Source organism: Mustelus asterias, chromosome 25 (genome assembly GCF_964213995.1).
Source record: "Mustelus asterias chromosome 25, sMusAst1.hap1.1, whole genome shotgun sequence".
NCBI classification, from domain to species: domain Eukaryota; kingdom Metazoa; phylum Chordata; class Chondrichthyes; order Carcharhiniformes; family Triakidae; genus Mustelus; species Mustelus asterias.
This window is the reverse complement of record NC_135825.1, coordinates 5,195,125-5,206,494: the sequence shown is the minus strand read 5'-3', so window position 1 is coordinate 5,206,494 and position 11,370 is coordinate 5,195,125.

Sequence of the window (11,370 nt, the reverse complement as noted above, 5' to 3'; positions counted from 1 at the left end):
AGCGTATATTGGTTGCAGTGATTACCAACCTTAAGGGCGGCACGGTGGCACAGTGGTTAGCACTGCTGCCACATAGCGCCTGCGACCTGGGTTCAATTCCGGCCTTGGGTAACTGTCTGTGTGGAGTTTGCACATTCTCCCCGTGTCTGCGTGGGTTTCCTCCGGGTGCTTCAGTTTCCTCCCACAGTCCCACATGCGGGTTAGGTTGATTGGCCATGCTAAATTGCCTCTTAGTGTCCCAAGTTGTGTAGGTTAGAGGGATGGTAAATGTGTGGGGTTATGGGGATAGGGTGGGGAAAAGGTCTGGGTAAGATGCTCTGTCAGGCAGACTCGATGGGCCGAATGACCTCCTTCTGCACTGTAGGGATTCTATGGTTACAATAGTACCGAGGTGTCAAAGATATTTCTGCAATAAAACACATTAAGGTATTTTGAGCTTATATGAAGGATGAGTTGAAAGGCATATTTACATCTGCGTATGTGCACATTTTTAAATTCTTTCCTGGGATGTGGACATTGTGAACTCGGTCAGCTTTTATTGCCCCTGAGAAGATGGTAGTGAGCTGCCTTCTTGAACCACTGAAGTCCCTGTGGTGTTAGTACAATGCTGTTCAAAAGAGTTTTCGATCCAATCTCGCATGTATGTGTAGGGTGTGGGATTGTGTGTGTGGCTGCGTTCTGCAAACACTATCTGTACAACATAGTGGACACAGTTTAAACAGTCAGACCCACAGGCTGGGGAGAACACTGCGATTAATCAGGAGTGGGGGCTGATGGGGGCTGGGCAGAAACGAGTGTGACGGATTGAACCAACTGGCCCCTTTGAACGCAGTTGCTGACAGCGAGTGTGGTCTCATTCGTTACCTCAGTCACAATGCTACAATATGTATGAGACACGCCTGCTCAGAACACAATCTGAACCAGATTAGAATGGCAGCCCATAAACATAGAACATAGAACATAGAACATAGAACATTACAGCGCAGAACAGGCCCTTCGGCCCACGATGTTGCACCGACCAGTTAAAAAAAAACTGTGACCCTCCAACCTAAACCAATTTCTTTTCGTCCATGAACCTATCTACGGATCTCTTAAACGCCCCCAAACTAGGCGCATTTACTACTGATGCTGGCAGGGCATTCCAATCCCTCACCACCCTCTGGGTAAAGAACCTACCCCTGACATCGGTTCTATAACTACCCCCCCTCAATTTAAAGCCATGCCCCCTCGTGCTGGATTTCTCCATCAGAGGAAAAAGGCTATCACTATCCACCCTATCTAAACCTCTAATCATCTTATATGTTTCAATAAGATCCCCTCTTAGCCGCCGCCTTTCCAGCGAAAACAATCCCAAATCCCTCAGCCTCTCCTCATAGGATCTCCCCTCCATACCAGGCAACATCCTGGTAAACCTCCTCTGCACCCTCTCCAAAGCCTCCACATCCTTCCTGTAATGTGGGGACCAGAACTGCACACAGTACTCCAAGTGCGGCCGCACCAGAGTTGTGTACAGTTGCAACATAACGCCACGACTCCTAAATTCAATCCCCCTACCAATAAACGCCAAGACACCATATGCCTTCTTAACAACCCTATCTACTTGATTCCCAACCTTCAGGGATCTATGCACACATACACCTAGATCCCTCTGCTCCTCCACACTACTCAAAGTCCTCCCGTTAGCCCTATACTCAACACATCTGTTATTCCTACCAAAGTGAATTACCTCACACTTCTCCGCATTAAACTCCATCCGCCACCTCTCGGCCCAACTTTGCAACCTGTCTAAGTCTTCCTGCAAACTACGACACCCTTCCTCACTGTCTACCACACCACCGACTTTGGTGTCATCAGCAAATTTGCTAATCCACCCAACTATACCCTCATCCAGATCATTAATAAATATTACAAACAGCAGTGGCCCCAAAACAGATCCCTGAGGTACACCACTTGTAACCGCACTCCATGATGAATATTTACTATCAACCACCACCCTCTGTTTCCTATCCGCTAGCCAATTCCTGATCCAATTTCCTAGATCACCCCCAATCCCATACATCTGCATTTTCTGCAGAAGCCTACCATGGTGAACCTTATCAAACGCCTTACTAAAATCCATATATACCACGTCCACTGCCTTGCCCCCATCCACCTCCTTGGTCACTTTCTCAAAAAACTCAATAAGGTTAGTAAGGCACGACCTACCTGCCACAAAACCATGCTGACTATCACCTATCAATTCATTACTCTCCAAATAACTATAAATCCTATCCCTTATAATTTTTTCCAACATCTTGCCGACAACAGAAGTGAGACTCACCGGTCTATAATTCCCGGTTGACGACGTCTATTAATCATTTCACTGCTGAGAAATTTCACGATGGAAACATTAATTTTGGGCCTAAAGGCTATTTAGGTTTGTCACCTCATCATCGTTCACACATACCTCCAGACAAAGCAGACGCTCTTAAAGACGAAGCGGCCTTATCAGCAGAGCTGCAGCAAGAAGCAGAAGGTGTTAAATCATCAACTCTGTCAACTTTCAGACCAAATTCACTTCCAAGCCTTTCTCGAGACATGTCATGTTTGTCCTTGCTCCCACTTACATTACAAATTGCCTCTCTTATCCCAACTGTAGTTTGGTCTGATCCAAGCCTTTGTTATTTCTGGATTTGACTGTTCCAATTCTCTCCTGGCTGATCTCCCAGCTTCTACTCATCCAAACCTCTGCTGCCCCTGTCCCAACTCACACCAAGTACCCACTTACCCATCTCTCCCTGCGCTCACTCACCTACACTGGTTTCCGGCAATGCTGTGGAGATGCCGGTGTTGGACTGGGGTGAACACAGTAAGAAGTCTCACAACACTAGGTTTTGCGACCAAATAAACCTGTTGGACTTTAACCTGGCGTTGTGAGACTTCTTACTGTGTTCCGGCAATGCCTCAGTTTTCAAATTCTCATCCTTGTTTTTAAATCCCTCCTCTTGGGTGATCCTGAGTTTAATCACTTCACTATTGGTGGCTGTCCCTTCAGCTGCCAGACCTTCGGTGGCACAGTGGCACAGTGGTTAGCACTGCTGCTTCACAGCACTAGGGACACGGGTTCGATTCCCGGCTTGGATCACTGTCTGTGTGGAGTTTGTACGTTCTCCCTGTGTCTGCATGGGTTTCCTCCCATAGTCTGAAAGACATGCTACTTAGGTGCATTGACCCGAACAAGTGCCGGAGTGCGGTGGCTAGGGGATTTTCACAGTAACTTCATTGCAGTGTTAATGTAAGCCTACTTGTGACACTAATAAATATACTTTACTTTCAATCCTGGGATTCCTCCTCTAAACCCACCTCACTCGCTATCCTTGTCTGATCAAAGCATTTGGTCACCTCCCCGGACATCTCCTTACACGGTTCGGTATCAAATCTAATCCTCCAGTGAAACACCACAGGATGTTTCCTCACGCTGAAGGTGCTACACAAATCCAAGATGTTGTTTCTCCAACTCTGAGTCATGTTAATAAACCAGTTTCCTCATTCCAGAGCCAGATTTTTATTGATCTGTTTTGTAGCTGATGGAAACACCACACCTAAAAGTACTTTAATTTTGTAAAAAAAAAGAACATTGTCACAAAGGTGGGGCATTTTTACTCAGGTTTGCTGATAGGCCGATTTGAAAGTGCATTGCGAGGTATGGTACTGAGCCAGAGGGAACAGCAAGATCCCAGCTTCCATCCCCAGTCAGGGCAGGCTAGAGAGAGTGAGAAAATTCACTGTGAGAGCGGCAGGAGGGAGTGAGAGAGAGAGAAAGAGTGAGAGAGAGAGTAGCAGGAGGGAGTGTGAGAGAGAGAGAGGCTAATGCCCTCCATACCAGGCAACATCCTGGTAAATCTTTTCCGCACCCTCTCCAAAGCCTCCACATCCTTCTGGTAGTGTGGCGACCAGAATTGAACACTATATTCCAAGTGCGGCCGAACTAAGGTTCTATAAAGCTACTCTATGAATGGTATGCTTTGTCTGTGCAGCGCGCAAGAAACAATAATTTTCACTCTATACTAATACATGTGGCAATAATAAATCAACTCAAACAGAGGGTTCACTGTGAGAGTGGCAGAAAGCAGTGAGAGAGAGAGAGAGAGAGAAAAGGCAGGAGAGAGAGAGAGAGAAAAGGCAGGAGAGAGAGAGAGAGAGAAGGCAGGAGAGAGAGAGAAAAGGTAGGAGAGAGAGAGAGAAAGAGAGAAGGCAGGAGAGAGAGAGAGAATGAGAGAGAAGGCAGGAGAGAGAGAGAGAGAGAGAAAAGGCAGGAGAGAGAGAGAGAATGAGAGAGAAGGCAGGAGAGAGAGAGAGAGAAAATGAGAGAGAAGGCAGGAGAGAGAGAGAAAAAAGGCAGGAGAGAGAGAGAGAGAGAAAGGGCAGGAGAGAGAGAGAGAGAGAAGGCAGGAGAGAGAGAGAGAAGGCAGGAGAGAGAGAGAGAGAAGGCAGGAGAGAGAGAGAGAGAATGAGTGAGAAGGCAGGAGGGAGAGAGAGAAGGCAGTAGAGAGAGAGAGATAAGGCAGGAGAGAGAGAGAGAATGAGAGAGAGAGAGAGAGAGAAAAGGCAGGAGAGAGAGAGAGAAGGCAGGAGAGAGAGAGAGAGAGAGAGAAAAGGCAGGAGAGAGAGAGAGAGAGAGAAATTTCACTGTGAGCCAGGAACCAATCAGAACCCACGCTTGGATACAAAATTGAGATGTGACATTAAAGTATAAGCAGGGGCATTAATTCAAATATGATTCAGACAGTAATTAACTGATTAATTAGCAACAATTTAATTCATAAAGTTGCTACCTTTCAATTAATGAATGGAGGAAAGAAACTAGTGTGTCTGTTTTATTTGATTTTAAATAGTACGTTTTGTGTCATTGTGTTACTCAGCTTTAAGTTAATACAATGAGTGGTGAGGAGGTTAGGCATTAATTCAAAAATTAAAATAATCCATTAGTTAGTCAGCTAAAACACATGGAGGGATGCTGGACAGGTGCCGTGTTGCAGCTGCAGTGTGTGGGTCCCGGTGGGTCTCGGTGTAAACCAGTGTGATCCAGGGCAGCCACATTCACAACGGCTGCCGCATGAGAAACTTTGGGTCAAAATCATTGAGCTGGAGGCTGAGCTGCAGACACAGCGACAGAGCAGCACAGCGACACTGCGACACTGCGACACTGCGACACTGCGACACTGCGACACAGTGATACTGCGACACAGCGACTCTGTGACACTGCGACACAGTGATACTGCGACACAGCGACTCTGTGACACTGCGACACTGCAACACTGCGACACAGCGGCACTGCGACACAGTAACCCTGCGACACTGCAACACTGCGACACAGCGGCACTGCGACACTGCGACACTGCGACACAGTAACACTGCGACACAGTGACACTGCGACACTGCGACACAGCGGCACTGCGACACAGTAACCCTGCGACACTGCAACACTGCGACACAGCGGCACTGCGACACAGTAACCCTGCGACACAGTAACCCTGCGACACTGCAACACTGCGACACAGCGGCACTGCGACACAGTAACCCTGCGACACAGCGGCACTGCGACACAGCGGCACTGCGACACAGTAACCCTGCGACACTGCGACACATCGGGGACGGGAAGAGTTAGTGAGACTCTTTGTTCCTGGAAGCAGTCACATCCCTTCTGATTCGTTCAGTGGTCAGGCTCAAGAGGATGTGACTCTAAATGAGGCAGGCAAGAGGATCAAGAAGGCCGGTGTGCAGCAGTCTCTCAGCCCTTTGTGATAGTCCAACAGGTTCAAGGTTCTTACAGCCTGTGTGGGGGCTTCAGGGTGGATGAGCAAAACGATCCTGGCATTGTGCGACAGGAAGACATTCGATTGGGGACAGTAAAGAGGAATGTAGTTCAAGGGAGGCAATGGTGTAGCTGTGTTGTCACTGGACCAGTAATCCAGAGAGCCAGGGTAATGCTCTGGGGACCCGGGTTCGAATCCCAACACGGCAGATGCTGAAATTTGAATTCAGTAAAAATCTGGTATTAAATGATGATCGTGAAATGATTGTCGATTGTTGTAAAAGTCCATCTTGTTCACTAATGTCCTTTGGGGAAGGAAATCTGCTGTTCTTACCTGGTCTGACCTACATGTGACTCCAGAGCCACAGCAATGTGGTTGACTCTCAACTGCCCTTTGATAATGGCCTAGCAAGACACTCAGTTCAAGGGCAATTAAGAATGAGCAATAAATGTTGGCCCAGTTGGGGTCACAATTTCAGAATAATTGATCGGTGATTTATAACTGACTTGAGGAGAAATTTCTTCACTCAGAGTTGTGAATCTTTGGAATTCTCTACCTCAGGAGAGTTGCGAATGTTCCGGCATTGAGTATATGCAAGAGAAGAGGTCGGTAGATTTTTAGATCCTAAGGGAATGAAGGGATTGAGGGAGGGTGGAATTGAGGTACAAGGTCAACGATGATCTTCCCAAATAGCAGAGCAGGGTCAAAGGGCCGAATGGCCTACTCTTGCTCCTATTTCTTGTGTTCCTAAGAGAACAGTATCTGAATATTAGAATGCAGCTCTTTGGGGTTATGTCAGGAAGCACTTCCAAATGAAAATCTGGAATTCTCCCCCCAAAGGGTGGATGAGGAAAATGATCATGGTGTTGTGGTACAAGAGGAATGTGACTATACCCCGTGGGGGTGGCACGGTGCCACAGTGGTTAGCACTGCTGCCTCACAGCGCCAGGGATCGATTCCTGGCTTGGATCACACTCTGTGTGGAGTTTGTACGTTCTCCCCGTGTCTGTGTGGGTTTCCTCCGGATGCTCTGGTTTCCTCCCACAGTCCAAAGATGTGCGGGTTAGGTTGATTGGCCATGCTAAAATTGCCCCTTAGTGTCCTGAGATGCGTAGGTTAGAGTGATTAGTGGGTAAATATGTAGGGATATGGGGGTAGGGCCTGGGTGGGATTGTGGTCGGTGCAGACTCGATGGGCCCAATGGCCTCCTTCTGCACTGTAGGGTTTCTATGATTCTATGATGATCTAATTGAATGGCAGACACGATAAAGATCTTCCTGATTTATCTTCTCTCCTCTTCCTGTAAACTTCGTGCTGACCTGTCCGATGGGCCTTGGATCGCGCACAGTGGCCGTTTAAGGAATTAATTTGCCCATAAACTTGAAGGGTGATCGGCGACCAGGGACAATTATCAACTGAGAAAAGCGCTTCGTGTAAAAAGAATAGCCATCGGAGAATAAATCTCCATCTCGTTCAGGGAGTTATTGAAGGGGAAAAGGGGTCAAAAGTTGGCCAAGTCCCTCGAGCATCTTGTTGACGAGGTTATTGTTGCCGCCTGGGTCGGTGGTCCGTTATAAATCAGCAAAACGTACAGAGGAAAAGTTACTGTAATGAGATCAGCACTGCTTGCCAAGAGGAAACTGCTCCAGACATGGGGAGTCATGGCAGGGGGGCGGGGGGTGAAGGTGCAGGCATGGGGATGGGGGTGCAGGTGGGCGGGGGGGGGGGGTTCTTTGGGGCAGAGGTCAGGAGGTCAATCACTTAAAACTCCACTCGCGTCAGGCCCTGAACCAGGCTTAGAGCTGGAGGAGAGAGATTACACTCCCAGTTTCCGTACTCCAGGTGGCAGCTTTTTAAACCTCTCCGTTCTCCTTCATCTTTAAGATTCTCTTTGAAAGCTGTTAGCCAATCAGTTCCTGATGTTAATCAATTCATTTCTGCTCCGTGTCCCTCTTCAAACGCTGTCTGCAGGTCCGCGCCCGGCTCAGGATCATCGAGAGCTCACATTCAACCCCTCGGACAAGACTGTCCAGCCTCGCTCGCCCCGAAACTGGAAAGTCCCGCCCGAGGTCAACGGACCTTTCCATGGTCCATCCCCCACCTGCTCCGCTTCCCGTGGCGGGCGGGACGGTAAAATCCCAGCGATCGTGTCTGTTGTCAGATCTTAGAAAGCAGCCCAATTAATTCCAGTCCCCTGTTCTTACAGGGGGTGGCACAGTGGTTAGCACTGCTGCCTCACAGCGCCAGGGACCTGGGTTCGATTCCCGGCTTGGGTCACTGTCTGTGTGGGGTCTGCACGTTCTCCCCATGTCTGCATGGGTTTCCTCCGGGTGCTCCGGTTTCCTCCCACAATCCGAAAGACATGCTGGTTAGATGCATTGGCCGTGCTGCATTGTCCCTCAGTGTACCCGAACAGGCGCCGGAGTGTGGCGACTAGGGGATTTTCACAGTAACTTCATTGCGGTGTTAATGTAAGCCTTACTTGTGACTAATAAATAAACTTTACTTTACTACACATGAATGAGCAGGGGTGTGAATGATCTTATTATGCAGCATCAGGTGGTGTGAAATATTTTCAACATTTCCATCATTTAACCCAGAACAAGGAGTGAAGTCTAACAGAGGGAGTACAGCAAAGGTTTACCAGGCTCCTTCCTGGGATGGCAGGTCTGTCATATGAGGAGAGACTAAGTCGGTTAGGATTATATTCACTGGAGTTTAGAAGAGTGAGGGGGGATCTCATAGAAACTTACAAAATTCTAACAGGGTTAGACAGGGTGGATTCAGAAAGAATGTTCGCAATGGTGGGGGGAGTCCAGAACTAGGGGTCATAGTTTGAGGATAAGGGGTAAACCTTTTAGAACTGAGGTGAGGAGAAATTTCTTCACCCAGAGGGTGGTGAATGTGTAGAATTCACTCCCACAGAATGTAGTTGAGGCCAAAACGTTGTCTGATTTCAAGAAGAAATTAGATATAGCCCTTGGGGCTAAAGGGATCGAGGGATAAGGAAGGGAAGAGGGGATCAAGATATCGAATTCGATGATCAGCCAAGATCAAGATGAATGATGGAGCAGGCTCGAAGGGCCGAATGGCCTCCTCCTGCTTCTAGTTTCTATTTTAACCCTAGTTTAATGATTTGAAATGAAAGACTTGCATCTGTATAGCAACAGCCTCAGGATATTCCAAAGCTCTTTTGTAGAATCATAGAATCCTTACAGTGTTGAGGCCATTCGGCCCATCGAGCCTGCACCAACAACAATCCCGCCCAGGCCCTATCCCCATAATTCCACATATTTACCCTGCTAATCCTCCTGACACTAAGGGGCAATTTTAGCACGGCCAATCAACGTAACCTGCACATCTTTGGACTGTGGGAGGAAACCGGAGCACCCGGAGGAAACCCACGCAGACACGGGGAGAACGTGCAAACTCCACACAGTCACCCAAGGCTGGAATCAAACCTAGGTCCCTGGCGCTGAGAGGTAGCAGTGCTAACCACTGTGTCTTTTCAGCTAATGAAACGCTTTTTGAAGTGAAGTTGCTGTTATAATACAGGAAATGCAGCAGTGTGTACTATCTACAAGATGCACTGCAGAAATTCACCAAAGATCCTTAGACAGCACCTTCCAAACCCACGACCACTTCCATCCAGAAGGACAAGGGCAGCAGATACATGGGAACACCACCACCTGCAAGTTCCTCTCCAAGCCACTCACCATCCCGACTTGGAAATATATCGCCGTTCCTTCACAGTTGCTGGGTCAAAATCCTGGAATTCCCTCCCAACGGCATTGTGGGTCAACCCACAGCACATGGACTGCAGCGATTCAAGATGGCGGCTCACCACCACCTTCTCAAGGGCAACTCGGGATGGGTAATAAATGCTGATGTGGAGATGCCGGCGTTGGACTGGGGTAAACACAGTAAGAAGTCTCACAACACCAGGTTAAAGTCTAACAGCCTGTTGAACTTTAACCTGGTGTTGTTAGACTTCTTACAATAAATGCTGGCCAGCCAACGACGCCCATGTCCCATGAATGAATTTAAAAAGCAGTCAGCATACGCATGGGAAGATCCCAGAAACATCAATGTGAATTGACTAGATTGTCTGCTTTTTGTGATGTTAGTGAGAGACACGTATTGAGACAGACAGTTGTTTTATCACAAACACTGTAATCACCATCCTGTCAAGGTCCCCTGCTGGTCCCGTTGCTGATATTTCCATCTCTTGCCCAGTGTTGTAGCGCAAAGCCCTTCACTCCTCTCACCAGGGATTCAGTGTCGATATCACACTATTCCAAGTGAATCCTTAACGAGTCCTTATGGGGTCTTTGTTCTTTCTTGAACTTTCTTCTGCTCCCCAGGAGATCTCCGCAGAAACCTGTCTGCTTAATTAACAGCAAGTTGTCTACTGTGTGCAACAGCACCCTCCGGTGACAAAGCAGCAAACTTCGTCTCAGTGCTGACAATCTGCCTCATCACTAATCAGGGCCAGGACACACTCCAACACTGAGTGGGCCAGAAAATGAAACAGCTGCCTGCTCATTACAGCAGTGTCAACTTTGGCTCAGTTGACGGCATTCCAGAAAGTCACGGGTTCAGGTTCCACGCCGAAGACTTTTTTATAGAATCCCAACAGTGCAGAAGGAAGCCATTCGGCCCATCGAGTCTGCACCAAACACAATTCCATCCAGGCCCTATCCCCATAACCCCACATATTTACCCTGCTAATTCCCCCTGACACTAAGGGGCAATTTAGCACGGCCAATCAACCTAACCCGCACATCCTTGGACTGTGGGAGGAAACCAGAGCACCCGGAGGAAACCCACGCAGACATGGGGAGAATGTGCAAACTCCACAACATCAGTGACCTGAGGCCGGAATTGAACCCGGGTCCCTGGCGCTGTGAGGCAGCAGTGCTAACCACTGTGCCACCGTGCTGCCCATTTCGGCTGACTCTAAGTGTGGTACTGAGGGAGAGCTGCACTGCCTGAGGGACAGTCTTTCAGAAAACACATTAAAACAAGCCCCCACCTGACCTTTCAGTTGAATATAAAAGATGCAAGGGCGCAATTTTGAAGGGGACGTGGGGGGGGGAAGGTCTTCCTGGTGGCCTGGACAACATTTATCCCTCAATTAATATCACTGAAAGAAAGTTTTAAAGTTTATTTATTCGTCTCAAATTGGCTTACACTAACACTGCAATGAAGTTACCGTGAAAATCTCCTAGAAACAGATGGCCTGGTCATGATCATATTGCAGTTTGTGGGATCTTGCTGTGCACACATTGGCTGCTGTGTTTCTCTACCGTGCAGCAGTGAGTTGTCTGGGATGTGAGTTGAAGAGAAACGTTGGTCAGAAATCAAGGGAGAGTTCCCCTGTTTTTATCATCAAAGCAGCTTCACCCAGGAGAGCAGACAGTTTTAAAGTTTATTTCTTAGTGACACAAGTACACTTACATTAACACTTTTAACTTACATTAATGAAGTTACTGTGAAAATCCCCGAGTCGCCACACTCCAGCCGATGTCCGTCCGGGACGGGCCTTCATCTAACAGTTCATCCAAAAGATGGC